This window comes from Nicotiana tabacum, chromosome 6 (genome assembly GCF_000715075.1).
Source record: "Nicotiana tabacum cultivar K326 chromosome 6, ASM71507v2, whole genome shotgun sequence".
Lineage (NCBI taxonomy): Eukaryota > Viridiplantae > Streptophyta > Magnoliopsida > Solanales > Solanaceae > Nicotiana > Nicotiana tabacum.
The window spans coordinates 194,143,225-194,167,435 of NC_134085.1; positions in this window are offsets into that span (position 1 = coordinate 194,143,225).

Genomic DNA, 24,211 nt, shown 5'->3' on the forward strand with positions numbered 1-24,211 from the left:
AATTGTCAGCAGGTAAAATATGAGCATCAGAGACCGGGTGGCTTGCTTCAGCAGATGGTCATTCCCGAGTGGAAGTGGTAGAGGATCACTATGGACTTTGTTATTGGACTTCCACGGACTTTGAAGAAGTTCGATGCTATTTGGGTGATTGTGGATCAGCTGGCCAAGTCTGTGCACTTCATTCTTGCGTTTACTACCTATTCTTCAGAGTCGTTAGCAGAGTTATACATTAGGGAGATTGTTCAGCTACATGGTGTTCCAGTTCTATCATTTCAGATTGGGGCACTCAGTTTACTTCCCAGTTTTGGAAGTCTGTTCAACGAGAGTTGGGTACTCAGGTGGAGTTGAGCACAGCTTTTCATCCTCAGACGGACGGGCAGTCCAAGCGTACTATTCAGATATTAGAGGACATGTTGCGTGCTTGTGTCATTGATTTTGGAGGTTCATGGGATGAGTTTCTACCGCTTGTAGAGCTTGCCTACAACAACAGCTACCAGTCGAGTATTCAGATGGCTCCGTATGAGGCTTTGTATGCGAGGCAGTGTAGATCTCAAGTTGGTTTGTTCAAGCCGGGCGAGGCTAGGCTATTGGGGACAGATTTGGTTCAGGATGCCTTAGAGAAGGTGAAGGTAATTCAGGAGAGGCTTCGTACAGCGCAGTCGCGATAGAAGAGTTATGCAGACCGGAAAGTTCGAGATGTGTCCTACATGATTGGTGAGAAGGTCTTGCTGAAGGTTTCTCCCATGAAGGGTGTCATAAGATTTAGGAAGAAATGAAAGTTGAGTCAGCGGTTCATTGGGCCTTTTGAGGTACTTCGGAGGATTGGAGAGGTGGCTTATGAGCTTGCTTTTCCATCCAACTTGTCGAGTGTGCATCCGATATTTTATGTTTCTATGCTGCGGATGTATGTTGGGGATCTGTCTCATGTTTTGGACTTCAGCACGGTTCAGTTGGATGATGATTTGACCTATGATGTGGAGCCAATATCTATTTTGGGTCGTCGAATTCGGAAGTTGAGGTCAAAGGATATAGCTTCAGTGAAAGTGCAATGGAGAGGTCGGCCCGTGGAGGAGGCTACTTGGGAGACCGAGCGGGATATACGAACAGATATCCTCACCTATTCGAGGCTTCAGGTATGTTTCTTGACTTGTTCGAGGATGATCATTTGTTTATGTTGGGAAGGATGTGACGACCCGGCCAGTCGTTTCATGAGTTGTTGCTCCGTTTTCCCCATTTCTACTTCTTTATGCTTCGTTATCCGTATTTTATGTGATCGGGTTGATTAGTTTGAGTTCGGAAAGGATTTGGTAAAAATGAGACACTTAGTCTCTTTTAAGAAGGCTTAGGTTGGAAAAGTCAACTAGATGTTGACTTACATATTAGAGAGCTCGGATGTGAGTACTGATGGTTTGGTTAGCTTCGGGAGGTGATTTATGGCTTAGGAGCATGATCGGAATTGGTTTTGGAGGTTCGGAGTACAATCAGGCTTGAATTGGCGAAATTGATATTTTGGCGATTTCAGGTTGATAGGTGAGATTTTGATATAAGGGTCGGGATGGAATTCCGAGAGTTGTAGTAGCTTCGTTATGTCATTTGGGATGTGTGTGCAAAATTTCAAGTCATTCGGACGTGGTTTGGTTGGGTTTTTAATCGAAAATGTATTTCGGAAGATTTCTTATATATTAGGCTTGAATTCGATGAGTTTTGGGTAATTTGATGTTGTTTGAGGTGTTTGATGATTGGAACAAGTTCGAAAAAGCTATTGGGTAATGTCGGTGCTTTTGGTTGAGGTCCCGGGGTCCTCGGGGTGACTTCGGATGGCTAACAGGAAGATTTTGGACTTAAGAGATTTCAGAAGATTGCTGCTTCTGGTATTTCCGCACCTGCGGATTGGGGACCACAGGTACAGTGCCGCACATGCGGAAGGGGAGCCGCAGAAGCGGATTTGGGAAGAGGTGTCAGGGACAGCAAATGAGGCATATGGACTGCACCTGCGGAGTCGCAGATGCGGCTCGTGGACCGCAAAAGCGGAATATGGTCCCTTAAGTGATATTCGCAGAAGCAGAAGCTAGACCGCAATTGTGGTACCGTAAAAGCGGGCTTTTGTTCACAGATGCGAAAAACCCCTGGGCAGAATGTTTTAATTCGTTTCATCCGCAATTTTGAAGCTCATTTACTCCATTGTTGATCATTTTGATAGCTTGTTGAAGGAAATTGAAGAGGGATTCAAGAGGAATCATCTAGAGGTAAGATTTTTGAACTCAATACTCGATTATTATTGTGAAATCCACTTAGAAATTCATGGAACTAAGCTAAAAATGGAAGAACTAGGGCTTGGGATTTTGAACTTTTGAATTGGGATTTGAAGGACCATTTGAGGTCGGAATTGAGAACTTTTGGTATGTATGAACTCGTAAGGTGATAAGCAATCTAATGATGTGAAAATTTCTAAGTTTCGAGAAGTGGGTTTGGGGCTCGGGTTTTGCTAATTTCGGGATTTTTTATATTTTTCGATTGTTTTTGCTTGGGCGTTGCTCCCTTAGAATATTGTGATGTATTCATTCTGATTTTGGATAGATTCGACGCGCGTGGAGGCTGATTCGAGGGGCAAAGGCGTCATGAGCTATAGTTATAGCCGGTTCGAGGTGAGTAATGATTGTAAATAATGTCCTGAGGGTATGAAACCCCGGATTGCACATCGTAGTGCTATATTGAGGTGAGACACGCGCTGATGATGAGCGTGGAGTCGTTTACTATTGGGGATTATGACATGGTCCGTCCCGATTGATGATTTTACCGCGTATTTGACTGAAACTTATTTGTTATCATCATGATTTGGGCTGATTGCCATATTTGGGCTTCATTCCAACTATTTGAAGCCTCCAGGGATTTTTATCACTAATTCCTCACTATTTGACTTATTACTTGAACTCAGTCCTGTTGATATTTACTGTTTCACAAACTTAGCCACTTTTATTCAAACTTGAAACTTAAATGATATTTCTAAATGATGTTTTGGGCTGAGAACTACTGTTTTACTAATGCCCGAGGGCTTGTGATGATTTTCGGACTGAGTGAGGTCGAGGCCCATATGTGATTATATGCTGAGTGATATGAGGACGAGGGCCTAAGATACTTTTATACGCCACGAGGTGGCTTGATATAGCGCTTGGGCTGTAAGGGGAAGTCTGCACCCCCATAGTGAGTGCAGGTATCCATCATGATTTGAGAGTGAGCCCGAGGGGCTGATACTGTACTGAGAGTGATCCTGAGGGGCTGATACTGTTTTGAGTGATTGTTACTATGCCCGAGGGGCGGATTTCTACTTGTTATTTACCTGCTAAATTACCTGTTTTACTTGGTTTAAAGGAATTTCATTTGACTTCTTCATGGATTTACTGCTTAATGTGATATTACTTCTTGATAAATAATTGCTTTGTGCCTTTACATGTTTTCTTGCTTTCAGCCATTATTTATATTTATTACTCACTGGGTCGGAGTGCTCACATTACTCCCTGCACCGTTTGTGCAGATTCAGGCATCGCAGAGTCCGCTCCTGAGTGCTGATCTTCCTAGTCTAGGCAGTGTTTTCGGAGACCACGAGGTAGCTGTTGGCATCCGCAGCCCCTGTGCCTCCCTTATCATATTGTTGTCATGTTCTTGAACTTTTGTACCGGATTTTGTATCTAGTAGACTGGTATCCGAATTTATTAGTTGCTCATGACTTGTGACACCCCGGTTTGGGTTGTGTCAAGATGGTTTCTACTGTTGTTATCGCTATTTCCGCAAATTATGGTTATTATATCATGTTTTAGAACTATTTATGGTATTTAACTGTGTAAATGAGGTGTTCTGTTTTGGTCTGGATGGCCTTGTCTTCACGAGAGGCGCCATCACGACCGGGTTCGGGGTTAGGGCCGTGACACCATCTATATTCCACTCATAGATATCTGACCCACTATAACCCTGGTGGTAGTGTTCATTGTATTAACTGCCATCGAGCTACCCAGTTAGTTTCCAGGTATACATGCAACGTCCACATAACTGTTTATATTTAACATTATATATTCACCATTTTTTAATTAACCAATCATTTTATCATACATCTAGGTGCCAATTTGAAGTGATGCTCATAGATCAGAGTGGTTCTACAACAATAACTATTGTCGATGAGCATGCAGAAAAAATATTGCTTCTTACTTCGGAAGAGATTTATGATATCTGCAATGTCAAGGTACATTGTTAATTTCGAAAAACCACAAACAACTATTTTCTACAAGTTGAGCCTCCTCTCACACATAAATAACTAATTTTATCTTTACAGAAAGGAATGTTGCCTCCTGTGAACGCGCAAAAGCTACTGACTGGCAAGAACTTCAAGATTCAAATAAAAACACTGTTTACAAGAAACAATAAGGCTGGAAAGTTAGTTATTTTGTCTTTCATGGACAAAAGTAATTCGGCTATCTCACAAATGCCAGCCACCATCAAGGATGTTCCGGAAGGAAGTAAATGAAAAATTGAACACGTTGCCCCAGAGAAGCAAGAGCACCCACACATAATAACCAAAGGCAACGGTTCCTACAGCAAATCTAAGGCGGAAATGAAAATTTCCCCTCAAAAAAACTGTTGAGAGGTATTTGAAATTTCAGCTCCTTCTAAATTTAATATGAGATTCAACTTTGTAGAAAAAAACAAACAACTTAAACGACTATCGTTTGTTAGTATTTTTGCCAGCGAATCATCTTTTGCTACTATTTTGTGATGCAAGTAAAGCCACAACTTGTTGTTGCTTTTGAATGCGGTTAAGTTCACTTTTGCGACTGCTTTCTGGATGTTCCTCTACTCGGAATATGTCACAGCAACACAAGGTTAGTGTTCTTGATTATAAATCTACTAATAATATCAATATTATAAAATGCATAGTCCACTTCAAATTACTTTGGAAGCCCGCCCCTTTCTATGCTATTTTAGACCCAACAATGAAGCTATGAGGTCCTTCTGGTGTGGCGACTGCTTATGCAACTTTAACTAGAAGACTCAATAGAAATTCTATGAGCTAAGGATTCGAACTTTTTTTAAGGATGGCACAAGTAGAAAAACAGCGGATAAATGTTATCAATCTAAAAAAATGAGATAAGAGTGGATAAGTTAATATAGCACTGTACTCTAGGTGCTATTACCATTAACTTCTAAAGTAGTGAGATTTCCTGTATTAGACGTTTTAGGAGAAATTTATGTAGTAGAACTTTAAGGAGCAAGCCAACATTTGATATCTTTTAAGGAAATCTTGATTTGTCTTACAAGCTATGACCAAAGAATCTCAAGATAATTCACCTTAAAATATGATCCTTCTGTATGAAACATATATAGTTAGTTAATTCTTATTTGATTGGTACTGTAACGAACCAAAGGGCCATCACCTATTTTTAATTGAATTATGTGCCTCCGAGGCTCTGGAAACCTCATTCAGAGTAGCCTCGATTTGCGTGCGCAGTCCTAGCGCTAGCCGAAAAGCTTAAATATAAAACTATGTGAAAAATGTTAAGTCTTGACTTTAAAATGAGTTAATTTGACTTTCATCAACCTTTTAGGTAAACGGACCCGGATCTGTGATTCGATGGTCTCGGAGGGTCCGTAGGAAAATATGGGACTAGGGCGTATGCCCGAAATTGAATTCCGAGGTCCCACGCCAGAGAAATGAATTTCTTAAGTGAAATTGTTTAAGGAAATTTGAAATGAAAACTGATTAGAAAGCAATGGTATCGGTCCTGTATTTTGGTTTCGGCGCCCGGTACATGTCTTATATATGACTTGAGTCATTCCTATGAAATTTGGTTAAAAACGGATGTCGTTTGACGTGATCCAGACTTTAATTGAGAAATTTGATGTTTAATAGAGTTTTGAGAAATTTTATTTATCTCGAGGTTTAATTCGTTGCTCGTGATGTTATTTTGGTAATTTGATTACACGAATATGTCCGTAGGATATTTTTGAGGTTGTGTGTATACTCGGGTGAGTTTCGAGTGGGTTCCGGAATGCCTTAGGCTTAGAAAGTCAGATGTTGCAGGTTCAGGAAGTTGTAGTCTCTGAGCCCTCTAGTGCGGTCCACGAGAAATCGCGTGCGACCGCGGAGGGGCCAGCGCGGCTGCGGTCGCCTTTGTGCGGTTCGCGGTGGAGCTTGTGCAGCCACAATCGCCTTTGTGCGGTCCGCATAGGGTGCTGAACTGCAGGCCTTCAAGGAGGCCTGTGCGGCCGCGGTCCATTTGATGCTGTCCGCACAGAGGGTCTGAGAGGGGTATAAATAAACGGGAATTTCAGTTATTTTTCACTTTTCAAAACCCCAAAAACATAAGAGATGGTTTTTCAAACAACCTCTCTTCTCCAGAAACGTTGGTAAGTGATTTCTAACTCATTTTCTTCACTCCTTAACATCTTTTAATATGATTTCAAATTTAAATCAAAGATTTTCATGGGGGAAATTGGGTGTTTTGGGTAGAACCTAGATTTTTTCTAAAATTGGGGATTTGGACCTCAACTTGAGGTCAGATTTCAAAACAAATTATATATTTGGATTCGTGGGGGAATGGGTAATCGGGTTTTGGTCCGAACCTCAGGTTTCGACCACGTAGACCCGGGGGTAATTTTTGACTTTTGAGTAAAACTTTGGAAAACTCATTTTCATGCATTGAGGTTGATTCATTTAGCACTTATTGATGTAATTAAGAAACTTGTGACTAGATTTGAGTGGATTGGTGGTGGAATCAAGGGGTAAAGCTATAGTTGAGACTTGAGTGGTGATCAAGGCATAGAGGTAAGTGTTTGGTCTAACCCTAGCTTGAGAGATTAGGAGTTGAGTCATATTTGCTTGCTTCTTGTTGAGTACGACGTATAGGCATGGTGACGAGTATCTATACGTTGGTGTCAAGCAAGACCATGAGTCTTAAATTTAAAGTTGGTGTGTTCTTAAATGACACTTGGGTGCTTTACTTAATGACCTTCTATGATCGAGCATTTTCAATAACTGAACTGAGTACAAGCTAAGTTGAGATTGGTTATAGCTGATTCTCCCTTGCCGGAATGACTATTTCAATATTGTTTTTCCCTTGCCGGGAAAATTATTACATTGTTGTGTTCCCTTGCCGGGAAGTTATTATATTGATTATTTTCCCATGTCGGGATTCCTTGAAATTGTGAGATATTATGAAATGGGAGCGGGTGGTATGCCTACCACAAGATATTATGAAATGAGAGCCGGTGGTATGTCTACCACTAGATATTATGAAATGGGAGCGGGTGGTATGCCTACCACAAGATATTAGGAAATAGGAGCGGGTGGTACGCCTACCACAAGATATGAGAAATAGGATCGGGTTGCACGGCTGCAACAGGATGGAAACTGAAAGTGAAAGTTGTCTTTACTTTTCCTAATCTGTGTTAGAAGTTATATTGCCAGCTTCCTTATTTATTCCTTGTTGTTTTTCTTTATCAGCTATCCCCGAGGCATGTTCCCCTTCTGCAACTTTAATTGCTTATTATCTGTTTACTTTTCCGCCATATATTATAGAACTGCATAGATTTATCTAGAGTCTGGTCCTAGCCTCGTCACTACCTCGCCGGGGTTAGGCTAGGCACTTACCAGCACATGGGGTCGGTTGTGCTGATACTACACTCTGCACTGTATGTAGATCCTGGAGTAACTTTCGGACAGTAGTTGGAGGGCTTCCTTCAGTCCACTCGGAGACCCAAAGTAGACCTGTAGGCGTCCGCAGGCCCTGGCGTCTCCCTCTATCTCTATTTCCTGTTTTATTTCCTTTATTCAGAAACAGTGTATTGCATTTCTTCAGACCTTGTATGTAGAAACTCTTAGATAGACTGTGATACTATGACACTAGGTTTTGGGGTATTTGAGGTTATAAAAGTTGTAATAGACGCAGCCTTCAGACATTTCATGGTTATCTTCCGCTTAATTATTTAAAGTTCTGCTGTTTTTATGTTATTGCTCGTAATTGTTAAAAGGAAGTAATTTGGTAAGGTATTAGATAGTTAAGGGTTGGCTTGCCTAGCTCTCATTAGTAGGCGCTATCACGACACCCGAGGGTGGGAAATTCGGGTCGTGACAAGTTGGTATTAGAGCACTAGGTTATATTGGTCTCACAGTTCACAGACAAACTTAGTAGAGTCTGAGGGATCGGTACGGAGACGTCTGTATTTATCCCCTAGAGGCTACAGAGTTAGGAAAACTTCACGTTTGTTCTTTCTAGTCGTGGGGTTCTGTTTCCCAATACTGATTGAATTTCTACTCCATTTTTTCGCAGATGGTGAGAACACACTTTTCCTCATCTACCACTCAGCAGCCCGAGCCCCCAGCAGCAGCTTCCACTAGGGGCAGAGGGCGAGGCCATGCTAGAGGCTGAGGTAGGGCCAGAGTTCAGCCCCGAGCAGCAGCACCAGTGGCGGAGCTTCAGGTTGATTTTGAGGAGGAGGTTCTGGCCCCAGCAATTCTGGTGGGCCCAGCTTAGGTCCCAGAGGGGTTTATTGCTACCCCAGTTCTTCAGGATACTCTGGTCCGATTGGTGGGCCTTATGGAGAGTGTTTCCCGAGCAGGTTTGCTTCCTGTAGCACCAGCCACTTCTCAGGATGGAGGAGGGGCTCAGACTCCTGCTACACACACTCCGGAGCAGGTAGCTCCCCAGATTCAGGTTCTAGCGGTTCAGCCAGTTGGAGCAGTTCAGTCGGGTGCCATAGCTCAAATCGGCGATAGAGCTGCTATGTACACCGATGCTTTGTGGAGGCTGGATAGATTCACCAAGCTCTTCACTACTACTTTCAGAGGTGCTTCTTTTGAGGATCCCCAAGATTTCCTATATAACTGTCACGAGGTTCTCAGGAACATGGGCATTGTTAAGACCAATGGGATCAATTTTGCTATATTCCACTTGTCTGGATGCGCCAAGACTTGGTGGAGGGATTATTGCTTAGCTAGGCCAGTCGGGTCGCCATCTTTTACTTGGGAGCAGTTTACAGTGTTGTTTCTGGAGAAGTTCCTCCTCGTGACTCAGAGAGAGGCCTATCGGATGCAGTTTGAGAGCCTCCAGCAGGGTTCCATGACGGTCACCCAGTCTGAGACCAGGTTCATCGACTTAGTTCGCCATGCTCTTGGCATACTTCCTACAGAGAGATAGAGGGTGAGGAGGTTTGTCGACGGTCTTATTCAGTCGATTCGTCTTCAGATGGACAAGGAGGCCGGGAGTGAGATCACTTTTCAGGAGGCGGCCAATATGGCCCGTAGAGTTGAGATGGTTTTGTCACATAAAGGTGGTCATGGGTCAGATAAGAGGCCATGTCATTCATGCAGATTTAATGGTACCTCGTCTGGAGGTAGAGATTCATATGGTAGAGGCTATCCTCCTAGGCCCTTTCAGTCAGCTCTTTAGGTTTCTCACGGTGCTTCCAGTAGTCGTAGTCCTCCGATGCAGTATTCTGACCAGCAGTCCTTCAGTGCACCACCAGCACCTATCAGTGCACCACTGCTTCAGAGTTTTCAGGGTCATCAGCCCCAGCAGCAGAGAGCTTGTTTTACTTGTGGCGACCTGAGGCACATTGCTAGGTATTGCCCTTGAGTTTCGAGCAATTCTCTGCATTAGGGTTCTCGTGCTATGGTTCAGGCACCAGATGCTCCACAGACCGCCCAGCCAGCTAGAGGTGAGGGTAGAGGTGCTAGAGGTGAAGGTAGATGTCCTAGAGGTGGAGCTCAGGGCGCTAGAGGTGGAGGCCAACCAGTAGCAGGCCGACCAAGAGAGGTAATTCAGGGTGGTGGGGCCCAGCCCCGATGTTATGCCCTTCGAGCCAGGCCCGAGGTTGAGTCTTCAGATGTAGTGATCATAGGTACGGTTCTGGTTTGTGATAGAGATGCTTCAGTGTTATTTGATCCAAGGTCTACATACTCATATGTGTCATCTTATTTTGCACCGTATCTGGTCATGCCTAGTGATTCGTTGAGTATTTTTGTTTATGTGTCTACACTAGTGGGTGATTCTATTGTGGTAGATCGAGTCCATCGCTCTTGTGTAGTTGTGATTGGGGGTCTTGAGACTCATGTGGATTTGTTTCTTTTAGACATGGTCGACTTCGATGTTATTTTAGGGATGGATTGGTTATCTCCTTACCATGCTATCTTGGACTGTCATGCCAAGACTGTGACCTTGGATTTGTTGGGTATGCCTCGTTTAGAGTGGAGAGGAACTCCTGGTCATTCTACCCGTAGCGTTATCTCTTATGTGAAGGCTCGGCGTATGGTCGAGAAGGGGTGTTTGGCCTATTTGGCTTACGTTCGTGATTTTAGTGCTGAGGTTCCTTCAATTGATTCTGTGCCGCGTGGTTCGTGAGTTTCCTGAGGTATTCCCTTCAGACCTACCGGGTATGCCGCCCGACAGGGATATTGACTTTTGCATTGATTTGGCTCCGGGCACTCAGCCCATTTCTATTCTGTCGTATCGTATGGACTCGCCAGAGTTGCACGAGTTGAAGGAGTAGTTGCAGGAGTTGCTTGAGAAGGGTTTCATTAGACCCAGTGTTTCGCCTTGGGGTGCGCCGGTTTTGTTTGTTAAGAAAAAGGATGGTACGATGAGAATGTGTATTGATTACCAGCAGTTGAACAAGGTCACCATCAAGAATAAGTATCCACTGCCGATGATTGACGATTTGTTCGATCAGCTTCAGGGTGCCAAGGTATTTTCAAAGATCCGCTTGATATCTGGCTACCATCAATTGAGGATTAGGGCATCTGATGTCCCTAAGATAGCTTTCCGCACTCGGTATGGGCATTATAAGTTCTTGGTCATGTGATTTGGATTGACAAATGCCCTAGTAGCTTTTATGGATTTGATGAACCGAGTGTTTAGGACTTATTTGGACTCGTTCGTGATAGTCTTCATTGATGATATTTTGATATATTTCTGCAGCCAGGAGGAGCACGAGCAGCATTTTAGAGTGGTTCTTCAGACTTTGAAGGATAGTCAATTATATGCTAAGTTCTCGAAGTGTGAGTTCTGGTTAAGTTTAGTTGCATTTCTGGGTCATGTTGTATCAGCAGAGGGAATTCAGGTTGATCTGAAGAAGATTGAGGGAGTCAAGAACTGGCCTAGACCAGCATCAGCTACAGAGATTCGGAGTTTCTTGGGATTGTCAAACTACTATCGTCGGTTTGTGGAGGGGTTCTTATCTATTGCAGCCCTAATGACCAGGTTGACCCAGAAGGGTGCCCAGTTCAGATGGTCAGACGAGTATGGGGCGAGTTTTCAAAAGCTCAAGACAACTCTGACTACCGCACCAGTGTTGGTTTTGCCCACAGGTTTAGGGCCTTACACAGTTTATTGTGATGCTTCCCGTATTGGGCTTGGTGCAGTATTGATGTAGGATTGCAAGTTCATTGCCTATTCTTTGAGGCAGTTGAAGATTCATAAGAAGAACTATCCGGTCCATGATTTAGAGTTGGCGGCCATTGTTCACGCATTGAAGATTTGGAGGCATTATCTGTATGGCATGGCATGTGAGGTGTTCACTGATCACAAGAGTCTTCAGTATTTGTTCAAGCAAAAGGAGTTGAATTTGAGGCAGAGGATATGGTTGGAGTTGTTGAAGGATTATGATATCACTATCTTATATCACCTAGGAAAGGCCAATGTTGTGGCCGATGCACTGAGTAGAAAGTCAGCGAGCATGGGCAGTCTTGCTTATATTCTGGTCGGTGAGCCGCTTCCGTTGGATGTTCAGGCTTTGGCCAATCGATTTGTGATATTGGATATCTCTTAGCCTAGCCGAGTATTAGCTTGCACGGTCGCTCGATCTTTATTATTGGAGCGTATCCGTGATCGACAGTTTGATGATCCCCATCTGCATGTCCTTAGAGACATGGTGCAGCGTGGAGGTGCCAAGCAGGTTACCTTAGGTAATGATGGCGTTTTGAGATTGCAGAGGTGAGTTTGTGTGCCTAATGTGGATGGGCTTCGAGAGTTGATTTTAGAGGAGGCCCATAGTTCCCGGTAATCAATTCATCTAGGACCCGCAAAGATGTATCAGGATTTGCGGCAGCATTATTGGTGGCGTAGAATGAAGAAGGATATTGTCGCATATGTGGCTCGATCTTTGAATTGTCAGTAGGTTAAGTATGATCATCAGAGGCCTGGTGGATTGTTTCAGAGGATTGAGCTTCCCGAGTGGAAGTGGTAGCGGATCACTATGGACTTCGTTACTGGACTTCCGCTGACTTGGAAGAAGTTCGATGCAGTTTGGGTCATTGTTGATAGGCTGACCAAGTCAGCGCATTTCATTCATGTGGCAGTCTCCTATTCATCCGAGAAGTTAGCTAAGATCTATATCCAAGAGGTTGTTCGTCTTCATGGCATGCCTGTAACTGTCATTTCGGACCGAAGTACGCAGTTTACCTCGCATATCTGGAGAGCAGTTCAGTGAGAGTTGGGCACTCAGATGAGTACAACATTTCATCCTCAGACGGCTGGGCAGTCCGAGCGGACTATTCAGATTTTGGAAGATATGCTTCGAGCCTGTTTCATTGATTTTGGAGGCTCGTGGGTTCAGTTTTTGCCTTTAGCATAGTTTTCCTACAACAACATCTACTAGTCGAGTATCCAGATGGCTCTTTAGGAGGCTTTGTATGGAAGGCGATGTCTATCTCCGGTTGGATGGTTTGGGCCAGGGGAGGCTCGGTTGTTGGGTACGGATCTGGTTCAGGAGGCCTTGGACAAGGTTAGGATCATTCAAGAGAGGCTTCGTATGGCTCAGTCCAGGCAAAAGAGTTATGCAGACTGCAAAGTTCGAGATGTGGCTTTTATGGTTGGTGAGCGGGTATTGCTCCGAGTGTCACCTATGAAGGGCGTGATGAGATTCGGGAAGAAGGGCAAGCTTAGCCCTAGGTTCATTGGTCCATTTGAGATTCTTGATCGAGTGGGATAGGTGCCTTATAGACTTACCTTGTCACCTAGCTTATTAGCCGTGCATCCAGTATTTCATGTGTCCATGCTTCGGAATTATTACGGCGATCCATCCCACGTGTTAAATTTCAGTACTGTCCAGTTGGACAAGGACATGTCTTATGAGGAGGAGCCGGTGACCATTCTAGACCGGCAGGTTCGTCAGTTGAGATCGAAGAGTTTTCTTTTGGTTCGTGTTCAGTGGAGAGGTCAGCCTCCTAAGGCGTCGACCTGGGAGTCCGAGTCCGACATGGGTAGCCGTTATCCTCATCTTTTCCCGTTCGAGGACGAACGGTTGTTTTAGAGGTGGAGAATGTGATGACCCAAAAGGCTATCACCTGTTTTTAATTGAATTTTGTGCCTCCGAGGCCCTGGAAACCTCATTCAAAGTAGCCTTGATTTGTGTGCGCAGTCCGGGCGCATAGCCGGAAAGCTTAAATATGAAATTCTATGAAAAATGTTAAGTCTTGACTTTAAAATGAGTTAATTTGACTTCGATCAACCTTTTGGGTAAATGGATCCATGAGTCGATGGTCCCGGAGGTTCCGTAGGAAAATATGGGACTTGGGCGTATACCCGAAATCGAATTCTGAGGTCCCAAGCCCGAGAAATAATTTTTTTAAGTGAAATTGTTTTTTTAAAATTGTTTAAGGAAATTTTAAATGAAAACTGATTAGAAAGCAATGGTATCGGGCCCGTATTTTGGTTTCGATGCCCGGTACAGGTCTTATATATGACTTGAGTCATTCTTGTGAAATTTTATTAAAAAACAGACGTCGTTTGACGTGATCTGGACTTTAATTGAGAAATTTAATGTTTAAAAGAGTTTTGAGAAATTTTATTGATCTCGTGGTTTAATTCGATGCTCGTGATGTTATTTTGGTAATTTGATTACAAGAATATGTCCGTATGATATTTTTGAGGTTGTGTGTATACTCAAGTGAGTTTCGAGTAGGTTCCGGGATGCCTTAGGCTTAGAAAGTCAGATGTTGCAGGTTCAGAAAGTTGCAGTCTCTGAACTCTCTAGTGCGGTCCGTGAGAAATTGCGTGCGACCGCGGAGGGTCTAGCGCGGCCACGGTCGCCTTTGTGCGGTCCGCGGTGGAGGTTGTGCGGCCGCAGTTGCCTTTGTGCGGTCCGCATAGGGTGCTGAACTGCAGGTCTTCAGGGATGCCTGTACAGCCGCGGTCCATTTGATGCGGTCCGCACATGGGGTCTGAAAGGGGTATAAATAAACGGGAATTTCAGTTATTTTTCACTTTTCAAAACCCCAAAAACATAAAAGGGCGATTTTTCAAACAACCTTTCTTTTCCAAAAACGTTGGTAAGTGATTTCTAACTTATTTTCTTCACTCCTTAACATCTTTTAACATGATTTCAACTTCAAATCAAATATTTTCATGGGGGAAATTGGGTATTTGGGTAGAACCTAGGTTTTTTCTAAAATTGGGGATTTGGACCTCAATTTGAGGTCCGATTTGAAAATAAATTATTAATTTGGCTTCGTGGGGGAATGAGTAATCGGGTTTTGGTTCGAACCTCAGGTTTTGACCACGTGGGCCTAGGGGTATTTTTGACTTTTGGATAAAACTTTGGAAAACTCATTTTCATGCATTGGGGTTGATTCATTTAGCACTTATTGATGTAATTAAGTAACTTGTGACTAGATTCGAGCAGATTGGTACGCCTACCACAAGATATTATGAAATGGGAGCGGGTGGTACGCCTACCACAAGATATTATAAAATGGGAGCGGGTGGTACGCCTACCACAAGATATGAGAAATGGGATCGGGTTGCACGCCTGCAACAAGATGGAAACTGAAAGTGAAAGTTGTCTTTACTTTTCCTTATTTGTGTTAAAAGTTATATTGTTAGCTTCCTTATTTATTCCTTGTTATTTTGCTTTATCAGCTATTCCCGAGGCATGTTCCCCTTCCCCAGCTTTAATTGCTTATTATCTGTTTACTTTTTCGCCATATATTATAGAACTGCACAGGTTTATCTGGAGTCTGGTCCTAGCCTCATCACTACCTCGTCGGGGTTAGGCTAGGCACTTACCAGCACATGGGGTTGGTTGTGCTGATACTACACTATACACTGTGCGCAGATCCCGGAGCAGCTTTCGGACAGTAGTTGGAGGGCTTCCTTCAATACACTCAGAGACCCAAGGTAGACCTGTAGTGTCCGCAGGCCCTGGCGTCTCCCTCTATCTCTATTTCCTGTTTCATTTCCTTTGTTCAGAAACAGTGTATTTCATTTCTTCAAACCTTGTATGTAGAAACTCTTAGACAGTCTGTGATACTGTGACTCCAGGTTTTGTGGTATTTGAGGTTTTAAAAGTTGTAATAGACGCAGCCTTCAAACATTTCATGGTTATCTTCCGCTTAATTATTTAAAGTTCTGTTGTTTTTATGTTATTGCTCGTAATTGTTAAAAGGAAGTAATTTGGTAAGGTATTAGATAGTTAAGGGTTGGCTTGCCTAGCTCTCATTAGTAGGCGCCATCACGACTCCCGAGGGTGGGAAATCCGGGTCGTGACAGGTACCAGTTTCAAAAAAAGTTAATTTATCTGCGAAAATTCTTCACCTTAATAACTTCAAATAATTTTGCAATGTTGTTTATTTTGTTATAGATGATGCTTTTCATATAGTATTTACCAGCATCTTAAGTCTTTTCTAGCCTATTTGTTCCTTTCACAATCTACCATGGTTTTTATGGAAATTATTGTATTATAAAATTGACTATATAAATAGTAACTTTTGACATGTATTATTTTGCACTCTATGGGTTATGCTTTGCTGGATACCATTTTTCGACCAAGATGATAACTTAATGATGATTTTCAGTTGTAAGAAAAAATAAAATCTTCGCCATCCGGTGTGATGACCTTTTGGGTCATCACTTGATTTAAAACAAAACTTCCGTGTTCTAAGGCCTTGAAAACCTCATTTAGAGTCACCTTGATTTGCGTGCGCAGTCCGGGTGCATAGCCGGAAAGCTTACATATGAAATTTAGTGAAAAATGATAAGTTTTGACTGTAAAATGAATAAATTTGACTTCGGTCAACATTTTAGGTAAACGGACCTGGATCCGTGATTTGACAGTCCCGGAGGGTCCGTAGGAAAATATGGGACTTGGGCGTATGCTCGGAATCGAATTCCGAGGTCCCGAGCCCGAGAAATGATTTTTGTAAAGGAAATAGTTTTCTGAAATTTTTTAAGGAAATTTGAAATGAAGTTTGATTAGAAAGAGATGGTATCGTGCCCGTATTTTTGTTCCGGCGCTCAGTATAGGTCTTATATATGGTTTAAGTCATTTCTGTAAAGTTTGGTTGAAGAATGTCGTTTGACGTGATTCGGACCTAAATTGCTAAATTTGATACTTGATGAAGTTTGAGAAAAAATTTCTTGATTTTGAGGTTTGATTCATTGTTATTGAGGTTATTTTGCCGATTTGATCGCACTGATAAGTTCGTATGATGTTGTTGAGTTAGTACGTGTGTTTGGTTAGGGGCCTGGAGGGCTCAAGTGTGTTTTGGATGTGTTTTGGCAAGTTTTGAACTTAGGAAAAAGTTGCAGATTCAGAGAGGTTGCAGGTCTGTGAAGCCAGGTCTCGCGGTCCACGGTGGAAACTTCGCGGCCGCGGTGGGCGCTCTGCGACCGCGGTGGGATTTGTGCAGTCCGCGGTGAGCAAGGCCAAGCCTTCGCGGCCGCGCTCGATTTCTTGCGGTCCGCGGTGGAGCTCCGCGGCCGCAGTCCTTTTATGCCGTCCGCGGAGAGGGTCTAAAAGGGGTATAAATAGACGGGATTTCCAGTTATTTTCATTTTTCAAAACCCCAAAAACATAAGAGGTGATTTTTCAAACACCATTTCTTCTCAAAATCAATTGTAAGTCATTTTTAACTAGTTTTCTTCAATCATTAACATCTTTTAACATGATTTCAACTTCAAATCAATTATTTTCATGGGGGAAATTGAGTGTTTTAGGTAGGACCTAGGTTTTTAAAAAAAATGGGGATTTGGACATCGATTTGGGGTCCGATTTCAAAATAAATTACATATTTGAGCTCGTGGGGAAATGGGTAATCGGATTTAGGTCCGAATTTCGGGTTTGGACCAAGAGAGCCCGGGTCGATTTTTGACTTTTTGGGGAAATCTTTGTAAAACTTATTTTCATGCATTAGAATTGATTCATTTAGAATTTATTGATGTAATTAAGTAACTTGTGGCTAGATACGAGAGAATTGGCGGTAGAATCAAGGGGTAAAGATATAATTGAAACTTGAGTTGTGTTCGAGGCATCAAGGTAAATGTTTGGTCTAACCTTAGCTTGAGGGATTAGGAGTTGTGTCCTATTTACTATTTGCTTCTTTTCAAGTATGACGTGTAGGCATGGTGACGAGTATCTACACGTTGGTGTCAAGCATGACCGTGAGTCTTATATTGTGATTTTCATGATTTCATTGTATTATTCATGCCTTGGTGAAGATTTCTAATTGTTGTATAAAGTTTGTGGAAAGAATTGTGACCTATGAACATTGAGGAGCATTGGCTCGAGTTGTGAAATGAATTGTGAAAGTATAAGCGATAATCGAACCTCTAGAGCATTGGCTCGAGTTGTGAAGTGAATTGTGAAGTAAAAATTGAGAAAGAGATAAGATCATTATGTTGTCATCCTTGCCGGACTATTATTAATTTATTTGTTGTTCCCTTGCCGGGATTTAATTGTTTAATTGTTGTTCCCTTGCCGGGATTTAATTGTTTAACTGTTGTTCCCTTGCCGGGATCTCTATTACTATTTTGTTTATTCTCTTGCCCCTTTGCTTCTGATTGTTGTTTGGGTGAGGAAGAGTTTTAAAGCACGAAGGGTGATGCCGTGTCGCACGACGTATCATTTCGTGCCGAATCTATTGATTATATAGTGAGGAAAGAGAGTAAAAGCACGAAGCGTGATGCCGTACACATTTTGATTATATGATTGTTTTGGTGAGGACGAGAGTAAAAGCACTAAGGGTGATGCCGTGCACATTTTTATTATATAACTGCTTTGGTGAGGCTGAGAGTAGAAGTACGAAGGGTGATACCGTGCAAATTATTGATTTCTGCTTCCTTGTTGATATTCTAGTTATGTTGTTTCTTTCCTTAACTGATGCATTTCTATTCGAAGCTAATATCTCTCCCACATCATGTTTCCCCCTCCCACGTTGACTGTTTATTTCTGTATTTCTTTTTCGTTGTATATATATATATATATATATATATATATATGAACTGCACAGGTTTATTTGGGTATTCTGGTCCTAGCCTCGTCACTACTTCACCGAGGTTAGGCTAGACACTTACCAGCATATGGGGTCGGTTGTGCTGATACTACATTGTGCATTGTGTGTAAATCCATGAGCAGCTTTCGGACAGTAGTTGGAGTGCTTTCTTCAGTCCACCCGAAGACCCAAGGTAGACCTGCAAGCGTCTGTAGGCTCTAACGTCTCCCTCTATCTCTATTTCCTGTTTCATTTCCTTTTGTTCATAAACAGTGTATTGTATTTCTTCAGACCTTGTATGTAGTAACTCTTATACAGTCTGTGACACTGTGACCCAGGTTTTGGGGTATTTGAGGTTTTAAAAGTTGTAATAGACGTTGCCTTAAGATATATAATTGTTGACTTCTGCTTATTTATTTAAAATTCCGCTTTTATCATATTATCGACTTGTGTTTGTTAAAAGGAAGCAAAAATGAAAGTTTAGCAATTAGTTAAGGTTTGGCTTGCCTAACTCCCATTAGTAGGCGCCATCACAACTCCCGAGGGTGGAAAATCCGGGTCATGACATCTGGAGGAAGTTGTTGTGCTTTACAGGATAGCATCTCTGAACAACTTACTCCTATGAACCTTTTTTGACTGTTTTCCTGTGAAACCTCATTAATGGAGCAACTAAGAAGACAGATGTATAACACAATGAAAGAAATGTCTCTGATCTGGTTCTTGTTGGCTGTAGGTTTACAGTATGCTAGACTATTTCTATCTTTCTCTGAAGATAACATTCTTTTGTTCTTTTTTCTACTAACCTTTGACATTCAGCTCTGAAAATTGAGGTGTTTGAGCTTGCAATATATTTATTTTGCCATTTGCTAGTGGTAACAATTCAAGGAGCAATAAACTTTTTTAAATTAGTCTTACAAACAAATTATCAATGCATTACTAATGAGATACAGTTATCTATTGTTTTAGTATCTTTATATCTACTGAATTTTATATGAGTTTAAATGATTAACATGACAATCATTTAGTAGTTGCAAATGTAAGAATGTAATATTTTTCAGGTTTATAGTGTTTGTTCAACTCCTGTAGAACATTCATGTCAGGCTTGTAATGTTTGTTCAACTTCTGTTGAATTATTTAAGTATATGTTCCACCAATATTAGTCCATACTATTATGACCACCAATCGTTATTAGAAATAAATACAACAACAATACTTAAGAATCCTTAAAGGTTAAAATTAAAAAAAAGAATTAACATAATTATTCCAAGTTTAAAGTATTATACAACAACAAACCTAGTGTGCTCCCACAAATGGAGTCTAAGGAGGATAGTATACATGCAGCCTTACCTCTACCTTATGAAGTTATAAAGAACGTTTCTGATCTACCTTCGGCTCAGAAAAAGCATATATTTAATATTATCAGTTAAAAAACTTCCATTATTTGAATGGTCTTGAATGCTCAAGTGACTGGCTTTCTCATTGGAGTGAAAGACTACAAGATCTTTGACCAAGAGACTAAATCTATTGAAGGGACCTTGAGACTTGCATGTTGGATCATGCCAAAAGCATTTTCTATGACCTGTTGTACCAATCAACCTAAATAAAAATATGTTTGCATGTAAGTGCCATACTTAGTATTACATGTTTGTTTTTTCCTCTAACATATCGTCTAGGTTCCCAGCAATCGAAGTCTTAAATCTTCAGATTGGGTAGGGAAAGAATGCCTCTCAATGACTACCAGCCTGTTATGATATTGGAGAATCAAATGGCGCTTATGTAAGGCAAGGTGGTTTAAATTTAAAGTAGCGAAGTCTTGAGTTGGAAAGAATCAAAATTAGAACTCTTTGTCCCAAAATAGTAGATGAATTATTAGAAGACTTCATTAATGTCGAGCACCAAGTAGTGTTTATAGTTGTGTTGTTGAATTAATTTGGGTGGTCACGGATTTTTTTTTTGTTCGGTGGAGAGGATACAGTGAAAACACGTTCCACCTGAAGACATTCGGCCTAAATGTATGATGCTAGGAAACATCCTATAGTTATGCATTCACAGCAGCATTACTTTAGTAAGCCTCTTTTTTTGGATTCATATAGGTTATTTTAGTGTTGTCCTGTATCAGAAAATTTACTCAAAAAAAGCTCCAACTACTTTTTTGCAGTTTATTTCTTGAGTTTAGAATATGACCAAGATTCCTATTCCTATCGTGACTTCTTTTGTTGTTCTTGATATAATCAAGTCAAAAGAGTCCTACTAATCTTTTGAATTGTGATAAATATAACTTGTGTAAGTTAGTTTCATGTGTTCAAATGTGGGTAACTGAGGTAAAAAATCAAATTCTCTAATATTTATACTTTGTGGCTTGAAGCTACTGCTACTATCTTAGAAAAATGAAAGTCGTAAAGAAATGAAAAGATAAGACCTTATTGTCAAGTGGTGCTGGTGCTTTTGACTACTATGGTTTCTTTCATTGTAGTTCTACTCTATTTTTTTTCCCTTTTATTTGGATGACTATTTGATGAATTGAGTAGTCATTTCTTAGGGACTCCCATGGAATGTGGGATAAATTTATGTTGAAATCTAATACTATACAAGTTGTGCCATGAATTATTATTTTAATGTGATTTTCAAAAATAAATCTAATATTGGAATTGAGGTTGTGTGCTCTAATAAGATCTTTTCCATGGTTGAACTTAATTTTGATTTCGTTGCAGTTATGATCTTGTAAAGCGTACGTAATTCCACCCGACATTATTGGAATAAATGTCATACTTTTAATTTTTGATGTCAATTTTTATATGTCATCGTAACATTTATGATGGTAATCTTTGATGAAAAATAGTCTGGGTACCTAGGGTAGTGCAAAAGTTTAAACTTTTTGCTCTTTGTTATTTCCTTCAAAAAAACTCTTTTACTCAATGATTTGAGATAGTTTTTATAGGAAGAAGACAACAACAACTGCTGCGTTTTTTCTCGCATGAGGCAGTTGCGTTTTTATTACCTTTTTTTGGGAGACTGTTTTGAAGCTGGGTTGGTGGTATGTTTAAGGGTGAAGCAAGTTGATTTTAGACTAGATTCTCATGTGTTTTTGGACAGTTTTCATGATGTTTTTTGGGCTGGAGATGAAGTTGGTTTTTGGCTGCGTTTTTCAGCCATTTTTGGAGTGAATTTGCTAATGTTTTTGACTGCTTTCAGCTGGATTTCGTGAAATTGTTTGGGCTGTTTTTGGAGCAAGTTTGACAGTAATTTATTTTGATTCTTGGTTGCTGATGGGTGACGTTTTAGGGGCGATTTTGGATTATTGAAGAGCTGTTTTAATGGGGGAAAATGGCTCAATTTGCTAGACTTTTAGAAGAAGTAATTAATGTTATTTCTTTGTCTTTAGCTATTGTGTATAGACGTTAGGAAAATAAAGAAAGCAAAATGACCTTTATGTGGTGGTTTCTACGGCTATTATGAGCTGATATTGCGATTGACTCCTCGCGAAGAAGAAGGCCGAGTGGAATAGAAGATTCTTGTGCTACAATCCTCAATCCCGCTTTTATAAGAGAAAACTTTCATAATATATTACACTTGCATGCATTAAGTATACTGGCATAATTTTTTGTATTCAAGCTATCAAAAAAGATGGCATTTCTCCTTATAATTTTCCCAATCTCCATACGTGCATGACCAAATTTTATCGTTGCAACATGTGTGTTATTGTCTTCTTGGATAAAATTTACTAGACAAATTATCTTAACATCGTGTATTAGTATTGCTCTTTTCGAATGCAGTTAAACCCACTTTTGCTCTTGCTTTCTGGATGCTCCTATACTCGGAATATGTCACAGCGACACGAGGTCAGTATATTTGATTATAAATCGAAACTTTCCTTTTCCCATATTATTTTGACAGTGCCTTCAATTTGTTATTAACCTTCTAGATCTTTCTCGATCCTTTTTAGTTTTTTTAAACTTAACTAAATATTTATTTTGCTATACTTTTTGTCATAGTGAAATATTGAAACTATACTATAATAAACAAATATTTTTCATTTCTTTTTATGGAATTTCATCTGCCTTTTATTCTGCTCTGTGAATATCAATACTTTTGTTAATATCAATACTTCTGTTAACTTCTGTATCTTCTCTTTTGCTTCTCGATTTCTCTCAATGGTTTTGTTTTTGGCAATATTAATACTTCGGGTGAAACTCACTCCATTATTGTACCGACTATCAGTTGATACTTTTTCGTTTTCTCTCTGTTGTCTCTAGGTCTGCCTTTATCAACTACTCGAACCTTACATGTCCATTCTTCTGTTTCTGGAGTAATCGCATTGATGTTGAACCTTTATGCCATCTAGATGTAATCTGCAATTACATCACAATATAATAATGAACAAACGTAAGATTGTCAGAATGATTATAATACAAAATCAAAGAATCCAAAGAGTGAACAAGTTGTACGTCACACTTACTATTAGGAATGATGATCTAAGTTACAGAAAAACCTTTTTTGATAATTTCATCATGAACTACATTATATGTGGAGCGATCACCATCATCGTCAGCTATAGCCGGTCTAATTAATAATTTGACACAGTTGGAATCTTTGGCTCTTGATAAAGCAACATACAACTGACCATGAGAAAATACAGGTTCTCGCAAATAAATGACAACAAAATCTAATGTTTCACCTTGAGCTTTATTTATAGTCATGGCGAAACATAACCATATTGGAAATTGTGTTCTTTTAAATTGAAGGGATAATTTTTCGTCTTCTGATGTTAATAGTGGTATTTGCGGGATGAATACATGTGTATTTTTAAAATCACCACTGGATATTGTAGCACTAATAATATGAGATTTGAAGTCATTACATATTAATCGTGTCCCATTGCACAAACCTTCGCAGGGATTCAAATTTCTTAATAATATAATCGGACAATTTTTCTTTAGACACAATCTATAAGGAGGTAAACCAAGAGGATTTAAAGCGTGCAAAAAATCTTCATATTCACTTTGATCTTTTGGATCAATTGTTTCATCGGTAGCTAAATAGACTTTTTCATCAGCTGAAAATTGAGCAATTAGCATGTCATTTATTTCATCAACGAAGTCGTTCTTTGTAGTAAGAATTGCGCAAGAAGTAATAAAAGAAATATTTGAATGAGTTAAATATAAATCAGGATAAGTAACTTTAAATAGATGATTCAAGGAATCTTTTTCAGTGGTAAAAGGTATGATCAGAGGACGGGGAATTTCTATTTTGCTCTTATCATTTCTTCTTTCTTTTCCATTACCAATTCTCATCAAATATTCACAAAAAACTGGGTCTATTTTCGCACGCATATTTTCCGACAGTTATAATTTTTCATGTTGATGCTAAATTTCAGAACATAGTAAGCTTTCACGAACAAAATCTTCCCTTTGTCCACCACAGGCAACAGGAAGAGTTTGTCTAAAATCGCCACTGAATACAACAACCTTTCCGCCAAACAACATAGTTGTTTCCATTAAATCTCTAAGGAGCAAATCTAGTTCGTCAATCATTTCTTTTTTCGCCATTGAAATTTCGTCCCATACTATTAGTTTTGCATCTTGAATCAATGATGCCAGTGAACTTTGTTTACTAATATTGCAACTAAAATTTCCATCAACATCAATAGGTATTTTAAATCGGGAATGAGCAGTACGGCCTCCAGGAAGAAGTGAAGCAGCAACACCTGAACTTGCAGTCGCTAATGATATAAATCCTCTATGCCTCATTGTAGCTAATAAGACACGATATAAAAAGCTTTTTCCAGTTCTGCCTGGATATCAATGAAGAATGCTCCAGGTTTATTTGAGAATATTGTATCAAGGATTATACTGTAAGCTCTTCTTTGTTCAATGTTTAGTTGATATGGCAATAGTAAATCTTGTTCATTAACGATAATATTCCTTTCAAAATGTACATCTTTAGCTTCTTTGGCTGTTG